The sequence below is a fragment of the Triticum aestivum genome, chromosome 3A (assembly GCF_018294505.1).
Source record: "Triticum aestivum cultivar Chinese Spring chromosome 3A, IWGSC CS RefSeq v2.1, whole genome shotgun sequence".
NCBI classification, from domain to species: Eukaryota; Viridiplantae; Streptophyta; class Magnoliopsida; order Poales; family Poaceae; genus Triticum; species Triticum aestivum.
Window position 1 is genome coordinate 172,769,911 of NC_057800.1, and position 11,594 is coordinate 172,781,504.

The window sequence follows — 11,594 nt, forward strand, 5'->3', positions numbered from 1 at the left end:
GAAGAATTGAATGAAGAAGATGAAGACGTGGACATTGGGTGCTCCACTCCAGTGTTGAATGATGATTATTGGGATAGTCAGCACCCCAACTCTCCCATGTTCACGCCACTGCAACAAATTCCCCGGTCCCCAGTGCACACTGAAGTTCAAATGGGTTCTGAAGATCATCACTCCACTCCTTCCATTCCTGAAGAAATTCCAGCCGCTAGTGTTGATGTTAATGTTGATGAAGAATTGAAGACCCAGGCTGCTATTGAAGCAGAAACTGAAATTCCTCAGCCCGTGGTTCCTGAGAATGTGATTCATGAGGCTGTGATGACTTTGACTGATACTCCTCAGCCCAAGACGAAGAAACCCTTCTCCAAGAAGCAAAAATTTAAGGCTGATGACTTCTTCCATGAGCATGTATTCTTCACATATTACAATCCTTTTGACTCTGCTCGTCTGCGAAGGAAGCATTTCTAGACCGCAAGCCAAGCCAACTTCTATTCTTCACTGTTTTTTGATAAGGACAAAGTATTTGATCATGCGCATATTTCTCATGTGGACATGAAATCACTGACTTGCTTCACACCAGTCCTCAGTGTTCTTCATGACACTGGGCTGCTAAACTTCTACACCGACATTGTAGACTGGAATGAAGAACTAATTCTTCAGTTCTACGTGACGCTGCACATCACAGGAAATGCCGAAGATGTGAATTCTTGGGTGTTGGACTGGATGACAGATAACACTCATTTCAAAGCACCAGCCTCTGAATTGCTTCACGCCCTGCCTGTCAGTCCTCCCCTTGAAGGTGCGCAGCTGATCTACCATGAACCCGAGCTTTCAGACCATTACATGCAAGTTTTGATGAAACCTCTGAAGCCTGGTCAAGCTCAAAGGACCAAATTCCTCGTGAAGGAATTGCTATATGTGCCTCGGACCATCTCTCGCATTCTAAGCAAGATATTGAGTCCCATCAAAGGCCATGACTCGAATGAAGAAGAAGTCGTTGGCATCATGAAGAATTTGCTATTCGGCATCATTCATGGCGTCCCAATCAACTATCATGATTTCTTCATGAGGACTCTGGCAAATGTTGCATTATCGCCTTTTGAATTGAAGCCTTATGCTCCCTGGATTATGAGATTCCTCAGATCAAGGTCTTCAATCAATTACAAGGCTGGTCTGCAGAATCACGTCAGTTACTTGCCGCCCATTGAAGTCTTCAAACGAACTATTTCCTCATCTGATGAGAAGGGCAAGGCAACTGCTATTATCGATGAAGTCATTCGTCCATTGGATGGTCAGTTCCGCAAAGCTTCCTCTTACTCCACCAATGATGAATCTTCCACTCATGACTCTGCCGCTAATGCTTCAAAGCAAAATCCTCAAGGCACAGCTCCAAGGGTGTTGACTGATCATGAGCTTCTCCTTAGTCTTCACTAGAAGGTCGATCGCAACCACAAATGGGTCAAGCGTTAGTTTGGTTCAATTCTTCAGAACATGACCATCACTCGGAAATTAGTGAAGAAGAACCATTACTGCCTCCATGAAGTATTTGATCGCACCTGGGCTGTTGTGACTCATCTATGCAGTGAACATGACCTCAAGAAGATGGGCTACAAGCAGGACTTTGACTAGTCCCAGCCACCTTCGAAGAAATTCAAGGAGGTAAAATTTCCTCACTTGGTGGCCAACTCTTATTCTTCATCGCACGAGACTGATGAAAATGAAGATTTGGACGACACTACGGCAGGCCCTACTTCAACAACCAACCCCAACAATACTGGCGCTCCACCATCGACTCAATGATGATATTCTTCAAGGGCGTTAGTCCTCACTTTTCATCCCTTTTGGTCATTCGCTGACAAAGGGGGAGAAATTTGAGTTAGTCTTCAAGCGGGTCTGTTTATATGGGCGTTTTTGTTTGCTAAGTTACAACTCCCGTTCTACTGAAGATTTATTGGACCGAGTTGTAAACTTAAGTCCGATGGTGGTCTGATACTTTGTGCTATGTTCTTCTGCATGTTATTTCCTCATGTATGATAATGCACGCATGCTGAATTACATCAGTCACCATTTTTCATCATGCATTTCAAATTCTTCATATCATATGTTAAATTCGTGTATGAATTACAAGATATAGGGGGAGATCTCCATGATTCTACTCTTCAAATGTGCATTGCTTCAAAAGCAAATTCCTCACTATGCACATCTTCAGGGGGAGTTCTTCTATATCTTGCAATCAAATTCCTCAATATTAGTATCTACACTTCATATGTTTATCCCCATTGAAAACTTAACCTATATTGTCATCAATCACCAAAAAGGGGGATATTGTAAGTGCATCTAGTGACCCTTAGTGATTTTGGTGTATTGAAGACTTATAGGTTAAGGGACTAATGCGTTTGTGAGTGTACACAGGTCTATAAGTCTATGAGGAGTTTGATATTTACAGAGAAAGTCGGACCCTAAAAATGAATGTCTTCAACTGAAGACTTTGGTTCTGAAGACTTTGGTTCTGAAGACTTTGAAAGTGAAGAAATTGGTGTGACCATGAAGACTTGATATTCATGCGAGGAACATGAAGCGTGAAGACTTTTGTTTTCATAGTTTCATTTTCTCTTTCTTGAGTCATAGGAAACACCGTACTGTTAAAGGGGGTCGAGGTAAAACTAAGGAAAAGTTTCCAGGTGATGCTCAACTCAATATCCTACACCTACCAATCCCTTCGAGTCAAGCCATTAGAAATCTCATACAGTTCAGTCAATTTCTTAAGTGACAGAGACCAAGTTCTTCTGGTCTCTGAGGAATTTGTCCTGACTAAGGAGTTAGGAATTCGCCAGTGCAGATTGCCTACAAGTGAGGAACATGATAGCCCTGAGGAATTTGATAACCAAATTTCTGACCATTATTGTGTTGCGCGCTAGCTGTCCCAAAATATCCACCCACCTAACGGTCATATCATTGAAGGGCATTTATGTCTTATCATGTCGGGCTGCTCCCTAGGCTATAATGTTGGTGTCGGTGTACTAGAGTAGGGGTACCTTAGTATCCCGAACTTGTGCACGGGCAGTTGCAGCATCCCGCGGCAAGGCTTGCCGGGTGACCGCCAAGGTCCTCCGTGGTTCCTTTGGAGCCATTCAAGAACAAAGTATCCAAGCCAAGGAGACAAGACCCCGGCAAGAGGAGCTTGCCGGGAAGGCCAACCAAGGCATCTCAAGGAACTTGCCGCGACGCGCCACGCGTCCCGGCAAGGCCCGGTGAGCGACAAGCTCCCAGACGCGACAAGACAACGACCGCGGCAAGCCACCACTCTGCGCCCGCGCTCCAGCACATCCACCAACGTGTCGCTCTGGGACCCTTCCAGGCGTACGTGGCGGGAGGCTGTGCAGCCAGCGGTGAGCAGTGGCAAGCGGCGCTGACAAGATTGCCATCGTGGCGAGCGGTGGCGTCCCTGACGGTCCCTTTTGCACTATTTAGACGACGCAGACGGGCATTTAATGCCCTTGTCCCCTGCCGTCAGGGTTAGGTATGATACACTGTAGCAGGTAGCTGTACCTACCGCAGCACCTTTCCATTTTTACCCTTGTCTACGTTGCCACCTGTCGGTGACCCCTTGAGCATATAAAAGGAGGCCCATGCGCAACGTAGAGGGGGTTGGCTGGTGAGGAGAAAGAGGACACTCACGCTCGGTCTCGTTAGCTGCTGGTGTGTACTGTAGCACTCCGCACTCCCGAGCAAGAACTCAATACAAACCACAAAGCAGGAGTAGGGTTTTACGCATCCGTGCGACCCGAACCTGGGTAAACCGCTCGTGTGCTTCGCCTCGATCCGCTCTTCGTGCGACCTCCGCCCCCGCCGAACCGAAAGGGACTCGGTCCGCCGGTCCCATAGGTGCTCGTGGATCAGAACCTCGGCATCTTTGGCGCGCCAGGTAGGGGGGTCGATGTTGTGTGAACCAGATCCGGCGTTCACACGAGCTAGATCTTCATCATCTTCATCAACATGCCGCCGAAGAAGAAGGCTTCGGAGGCGGCTGCTCCGTCCGCGCCGAACCCACCACCACCGGAGCAAACGGCTGATGGGGCAGACGCCGGCGGAAGAACGGGCATCGACGAGGGAGCTCATGGTGCTGCCAGGTCCAAGGACAAGGCTGCGCTGCCCATCGGCGGCGTAGCCGGCTCCCACAACGACCGGGCGCACTCCAAGATCTCGGCGTCCGTACATGCACCGCGCCCATCTCAGGAGGCGCGGGACCAGCAGCGTCATGGTGCTCATAGTACCATGTGTTTGCTGGACCAAGATCAAGCTGGTGGATCTCGGAGTGCTCAAGACCAACATGCACGCCAACATGCTGGCACGAGCGAGGCACGGTCGCCTGGACGGGATACTGCTCCTTCTAACATAGTTAGAAGTCCGAGCATATCCCACTCCTCGCACCGTTCACCACTGCCACCCGCCACTCCAGCAGAAGCTTTGGCGCGAGCTCAACTGCTCCTAGACTACCCTCCAACGGCAGACAAGATCGACGACTGGAGGGCCACCATTCAGAGTCTCATCGGCTTCGCCAACGGCGACACTCAACAGCAGCCGAGCACGTCGCAGCCGCGGCAAGTCAGCCAGGCACGAGCCGGTGGCGACAAGACCGGTGGGGGTGCAACCACTGTGCACTCTCCGCCCCGAAGGCCAAGATCGCCGACTCGCCGGATCCACCTCGACAGCGACTCCACCGCATCATCAGATCCACGAGTTCGTCGCGATCAGCGCCAAGTTCTTCACGAACGACAGCAAGAAGACGCTCGTACTCGCATCGAGCGCCGAAGAGAAGCGCGACGTCAATCGGACCAGCACGCTGGGCCCTCTGTCGACATGCATGCGTCGGGGGAACCAGGCAACTTGCCGTACACGGTAGGTTGCCCTGCGTTTACCCGTGAGCTGCGGCAAGTCCAGTGGCCCAGCACGAAGAATTTCAAGCCAGACGTACCAGAGAAGTACGACGGCAAGTCGCATCCGTCGGAGTTCCTCAGCATCTACACCATCGCGGTGCAGGCTGCCGGGGGGCGGGACGACAAGATCCTTGCCAACTACTTCCCGCTGGTGCTCAAGCCCAACGTCAGGTCCTGGCTCATGCACTTGCCGGACAACTCCATATCCTCCTGGGCAGACCTATGCCATCAGTTTGTCGGCGCCTTTACAGGCGGCCACAAACCTCATGGCCAAGAGAGTGACCTTCATCTGCTCGCCCAGAAGGAAGGTGAGCCTCTGCGCAAGTACATTCAGAGATTCAGCCGTGTACAGCACAACATCCCAGATGTCCATCCTGCCGCGGTCATCAGCGCGTTCCATCAGAACGTGCGTAACCGCAGGATGCGGGAGGAGATGGCGATGTGCAGGATCAGAGACATCAGTGAGCTGTATGCCCTGGCCGACAAGTGTGCACGTGCTGAGGAAGGGAGGAAACTCCCTGGAGAGAATACATGAGTAGAAGGATCTGACAGCGAAGATGCTGCCCCGGCAAAGAAAAACCGGCGGCGGAACAACAGGAAGAAGAAAGGCAAAGATGTGCTAGTCGTTGAGCAGTCCGGCAACGAAGGTGGCGCCAATAAAGCCAAAGTTGGTAGCTCCGGCAAGGAGATTGCCGCATGCACCAACTGCCAGGCTGTGGCGGTCGCCGACAAGCAGGACGGCACCGACAAGCAGTACTGCAAGATCCGCCGCACCAAGGGCCATGACCTCCAGAGCTGCAAGAAGGTCGAGCAGCTTGTCCAGCAGCAAATGGCTGAATACGAGCGACGCGACAAGGAGAGGGCCCAAGGAGGCGCTGGAGAATCTGGCAAGAAGCACGCCGGCCGGGGAGGACGCCGCGGCAAAGCCAAGCAGCGGCAAGGAGACAGACCTCCCCGCGGCCACGACAAGGATGAAGATGACGACGACGACGAAGACATGGATGATGTCGAGACCAGCGAGCGGGAGTTCCAAAAAGCCACAGAGGTCTTGTGCGTTGACGGCGGTGCTTCTCTGCATACTTCGCACCGCCAACTCAAGCAGTGGGTGCGGGAAGTCAATGCGGCGGAACCACCTGTCGAGTCACGCAAGCTTCTGAAATGGTCCAGCACGCCTATCATCTTTGATATTGAGGACCAGCCTGATCGCACAACTGCGGTCGGGTGCTTGCCGATGTTGGTTTCACCAACTATCCGCAACCTCAAGGTCACTAAGATGCTAGTTGACGGCGGGGTCAGCTTGAACCTGATCTCCTCCGCTGTACTCCAGAAACTCCAGATCCCTGACAGCGAGCTTGAAGAGACCGGCACATTCCAAGGAATCAACCCGGGAAGGAGCAAGCCGAAGGGGAAGGTCACGTTGCCAGTAACATTTGGCAGCGAGGTGAACTTCAGGACTGAGAGGGTCACTTTTAACGTTGCCGATTTTCCATTGCCTTACAATGGGATACTCGGCCGTCCAGCACTCGCCAAGTTCATGGCAGCCTCTCACTACGCATACAACATGCTGAAGATGCCAGGCCCGATAAGCGTCATCTCTGTCCCTGGCGACAAGAAGGATGCTCTTATTTGCGCCGACAAGATCTACCGGGAAGCGGCAGCCGCAACAGACCGCAAGTCACTTGCCGTTGAAGCTCCCGGGGGGAAGAAGACCAAGTCCGGCAAGAGTTCTGATGCCCACTCCGGCAAGCGCACCTCTTCGGAGTGCTGCGCTGCCATCGAGGACGCACCAACGAGCTCCAGTGGCAAGTGTAAGAAAACAATGGCAGCTCCGCCAGAAACCAAGAAGGTGTCCGCCAAGGAGGACGGCACTGGTGGTACCTTCACCATCAGTGCCACTCTCGACCCTAAATAGGAAAGCGTGCTCATTGCTTTCCTGCGGGCGAACGTCGACGTATTTGCGTGGCAACCGTCTGACATCCCCGGTGTTCCCAGGAAAGTAATTGAGCACCATCTTGCCATTTGTCCTCATGCGCGGCCCGTCAAGCAGAAGGTCAGGAAGCAAGCAGTGGAGCGCCAAGAATTCATCGCAGAAGAGATCAAGAAGTTGGAAGCAGCAGGCCTTGTCAGAGGAGTGCTCCATCCTATGTGGTTGGCCAATCCTGTAGTCGTGCGCAAGGCGAACGGGAAATGGAGACTTTGTATCGACTTTACCGATGTTAACAAAGCTTGTCCCAAAGACCCATTTCCTTTGCCGCGCATTGACCAGATTGTTGACTCCACGGCCGGATGTGATTTGCTTTCATTTCTTGACGCATACTCAGGATACCATCAGATCTTCATGGCAGAAGAAGATGAGGAGAAAACCGCATTCATCACTCCATGTGGCACGTACTGTTTCATACGGATGCCTTTTGGTTTAAAAAATGCTGGTTCAACATTTGCAAGGGTAGTCCATGTCGCTCTTGAGCCACAAATACACAGAAATGTGGAAGCCTACATGGATGACATAGTGGTCAAGAGCAAGGACAAGGCAACTCTGATTCAAGATTTAGACGAGACCTTTGCAAATATGCGCAAGATCAGCCTCAAGCTCAACCCCGAGAAGTGTGTGTTTGGAGTCCCCTCCGGCAAGCTTCTCGGGTTCTTCGTGTCTCAGCGGGGAATCGAAGCCAATCCCGACAAGATCAAGGCCATTGAGCAGATTGAAGCACCAAAGCGCGTCAAGGATGTACGAAGACTTGCCGGTTGCGTGGCTGCTCTCAGCAGGTTTATCTCTAGGTCTGCTGAGCGCGCCCTGCCGTTTTTCAAAATACTGAAAAAGGCAGGTCCAATGAAATGGACTCCGGAAGCGGAGGCTGCGCTGCAAGACTTGAAGAGATACCTGTCCTCCACTCCAATACTTGTCGCACCTAAGCCACAAGAGAAGTTGCTGCTGTATATAGCGGCAACCAATCAAGTGGTTAGTGCTGCGTTAGTAGCGGAGAGGGAGGCAGATGACGAGCCAGCAACCACGGCAGGCGCATCCAGCGACAAGCAGGGGGCTTCCCCGGCAAGCTCTGGTCCCGACAAGGATGGATCTGCGCAGACTCGCGAGGAGGTACAGAAGAGAATGGTGCAGCGCCCAGTTTACTTTGTCAGTTCCCTTCTACAGGGGGCTAGGTCAAGGTACTCTGGCGTGCAGAAATTGCTTTTCGGCCTTCTCATGGCCTCGAGAAAGCTGCACCATTACTTCCAAGCACATGAGATCACAGTTGTCACTCGCTTTCCGCTGAAGAGAATACTACAGAATCCAGAAGCGACAGGCAGGATTGTTGAGTGGGCACTGGAAATGTCAAGCTTTGGCCTCAAGTTTGAAAGTACTTCAACTATCCAAAGCAGAGCATTGGCAGAATTCATAGCAGAATGGACGCCAACACCAGATGAAAAAATTCCAGAAACGAGCATCCCCGTCGAGGAAGCAAGCAAAGAGTGGCTGATGTACTTTGATGGTGCCTTTTCGCTGCAAGGTGCCGGCGCTGGTGTGCTGCTTATCGCACCCACCGGAGAGCACCTCAAGTACGTAGTCCAGATGCACTTTCCCAAGGAGCAAGCAACAAACAATACTGCAGAGTATGAAGGCTTGCTTGCCGGTCTCAGGATCGCGGCAGACCTTGGGATCAAGAAGCTCATTGTCAGGGGGGACTCGCAGCTTGTCGTCCGCCAAGTGAACAAGAGCTATCAGAGTCCATTGATGGAAGCCTATGTCGACGAAGTGAGAAAGCTAGGAGAGCACTTTGACGGCCTACAGATGGAGCATGTTCCAAGAGCTCAGAACGCCATTGCTGATGGCCTATCAAAGCGCGCCGCACTTAAGTTACCTGTGGAACCAGGGATCTTTGTGCTCAAGCTGACTCAACCGTCCGTAACGCCATCAACTGGATAGAGCAAGAAGAGGAAGTTGATTTCTGGTGACTATTTGCCGGCAGAGCTTCCCGAAACCGCCGCCAAGAAGGTCCCCAAGATCAACGCCAAGAGCGCTGAGGAGCAGTCTGCTCCGGCAAGCCTCAGGGTTTGTTCCGTTGTAGCAGAAGCTCCCGACAAGTTTTGCTCCGGCAAACTTGCCGGGGAACGTCAAGCTCCGGCAGAGCCGCAGGTTCTCGCCATAGAAGCGGACGTTCCCGCAGCAACAGATTTGCCTTGCACTGAGGAGCAGTTTGCTCCGGCAAGCCCCAGGGTTTGTTCCATTGAAGCAGAAGCTCCCGACAAGTTTTGCTCCGGCAAACTTGCCGGGGAGCGTCAAGCTCCGGCAGAACCACAGGTTCTCGCCATAGAAGCGGACGTTCCCGCAGCAGCAGACTTGCCTTTAGTCCTTGTTGTCGAGCCACAAGCTCCAGCATGGGCACAGCAGATTGTCCGTTTCCTTCAGACAGGACAACTTCCCGAAGAGCAAGAAGAAGCGGAAAGTGTAGCCCGGCAGTCAAGTATGTACCAGTTTGTCGACAAGACACTGTACAGAAGAAGACTCAACGGTGTGAAATTGAAGTGTATTCACCGGGAGGACGGACAAAAGCTGTTGGCAGAGATACATGGAGGCATATGTGGTCACCACATTGGCGCAAGAGCCCTTGCCGACAAAGCATTCCGGCAAGGTTTCTTTTGGCCGACAGCCCTCCAGGATGCAACTACACAAGTAACCAAGTGTGAAGTGTGCCAGTTCCATTCCAAGCAGATACACCAACCAGCTCAAGCTCTCCAGACAATAGCTTTATCCTGGCCATTTTCGGTCTGGGGGCTCGACATCCTCGACCCCTTTCCCCGAGCAGTCGGGGGCTTTGAGTACTTGTACGTTGCAATCGACAAGTTCACAAAGTGGCCGGAAGTGGAACCAGCGAGGAAGGTGACAGCACAGTCAGCAGTCAAGTTCTTCAGGTCGATTGTTTGCCGCTTCGGGATCCCTAACAGGATAATCACCGACAACGGTACGCAATTCACGAGTCGCACCTTCATGCAGTACGTCCAAGATCTTGGCGCCAAGGTCTGCTTCGCTTCTGTTGCTCACCGAGAAGCAACGGTCAAGCGGAGAGGGCAAATGCTGAAGTGCTGCGCGGGCTCAAGACCAGAACTTTCGACAGGCTGCACAAGTGCGGAAGAAACTGGATCGAGGAGCTGCCGGTGGTTCTTTGGTCGATCAGAACGACGCCAAATCGAGCCACTGGCCAGACACCTTTCGCTCTAATCTATGGAGCAGAGGCAGTTCTCCCCACGGAACTCGTATACGGGTCACCTCGAGTGCTCGCTTATGATGAGCTTGAGCAAGAGCAGCTGCGACAAGATGACGCGCTGCTCCTTGAGGAAGACCGTCTTCAGGCTGCTATACGAGCTGCTCGCTACCAGTAAGCTTTGCGCCGCTACCATAGCCGCAAAGTTAATGCCAGAAGTCTCGAGGAAGGCGGCCTTGTTCTTCGGCGTGTTCAGTCCTCCAAGAATTCCAACAAGTTGACGCCGAAGTGGGAAGGCCCTTACCGGGTGAAACGAGTCACTAGGCCTGGCGTTGTCCGCCTTGAGACCAAAGATTGCATTCCGGTGAGCAATTCCTGGAACATTGAGCATCTTCGTAAGTTTTACCCATAAGGCGCGGTTGCCGGAACTTGTTCCGGCAACCACCTTTTGTACAAGTCTTGCCGCTGTTGCATGTAATCCTTTGTACAAAGCCGGGCGCAGACCCCGTGCATAAGTAAAGCTCACGTGCTCTGCACATCTTGTCAATTTCATGCATTCTATTTTTTGCATATGTGATCTAACACTTTGTGCAGCACCTACTCCCTGGTAAGCAATAACGAGCCGTAAGGCTCCATATCTTTATTTTCTCTTCTTTCTTTTTTTTCTCAAGGAAAGGAAGGTTCCCTCGCCCACAAGTTTGCCGGAGGGAAAGGAGAAGATAATGGTATGGACCAGGCGCCGTTCAAGAAAGTTTCGCCTTACCGGGAAGCAAACAACAGAAAAGCTAAGTGGCCAAAGTTTGAGCAATCAGATTTTTTAAATTTCTAAGTTATCTCCCTTGAACGACCGCAATTTGTATGGAAAACCTGTGCGCGGAGGAACCAACTCGTAGCTAGTTGCGCCCTTATTTTGTTTCGAGTCCGCTCAACGACTTAAGTGAGCTGCGACTAGTTGCGACAAGGTTTCTTGTCGGTACCAGCACCGCCAGCAGGCTGTTGACGTTCCGCACTCAGCGCTCGCGGCTAAGGTGCCTGCACCGGCAAGTTCCCTAAAAGCATAGGGCAAAAGCATACAAAGGGAGGAATCAAGTAAAGGGAATAACATTGCAATCATTACCCAGAATAGAGTTATATTGCAAGATAGCTTGCCGCGACTCTAACAGATTGTTTTCATAACATGACAAACAGCGACAAGAAAAGAAGAAACGGGCGGCCTAGTCTACGCGATCGCCCTCGATCCTCTTGATCCCGCTCACCTTGTCCACAATGGGTGCGACAAGGGTCTTGAGCGCCTCCAGATCAGCATCCGGCGGCAGGGTCTTGAGGACGTTGGTGAGGTTGAGGCCCGGATTGCGGAAGGCCACCTTCACCAACACTTTCTGAAGAGCTCCCGCGCAGATCTTGCACGACTCGTCGGCCAGCTGCTTTGGGATCTTCTCTCGGAGCCGCTGGAGGGCCATCG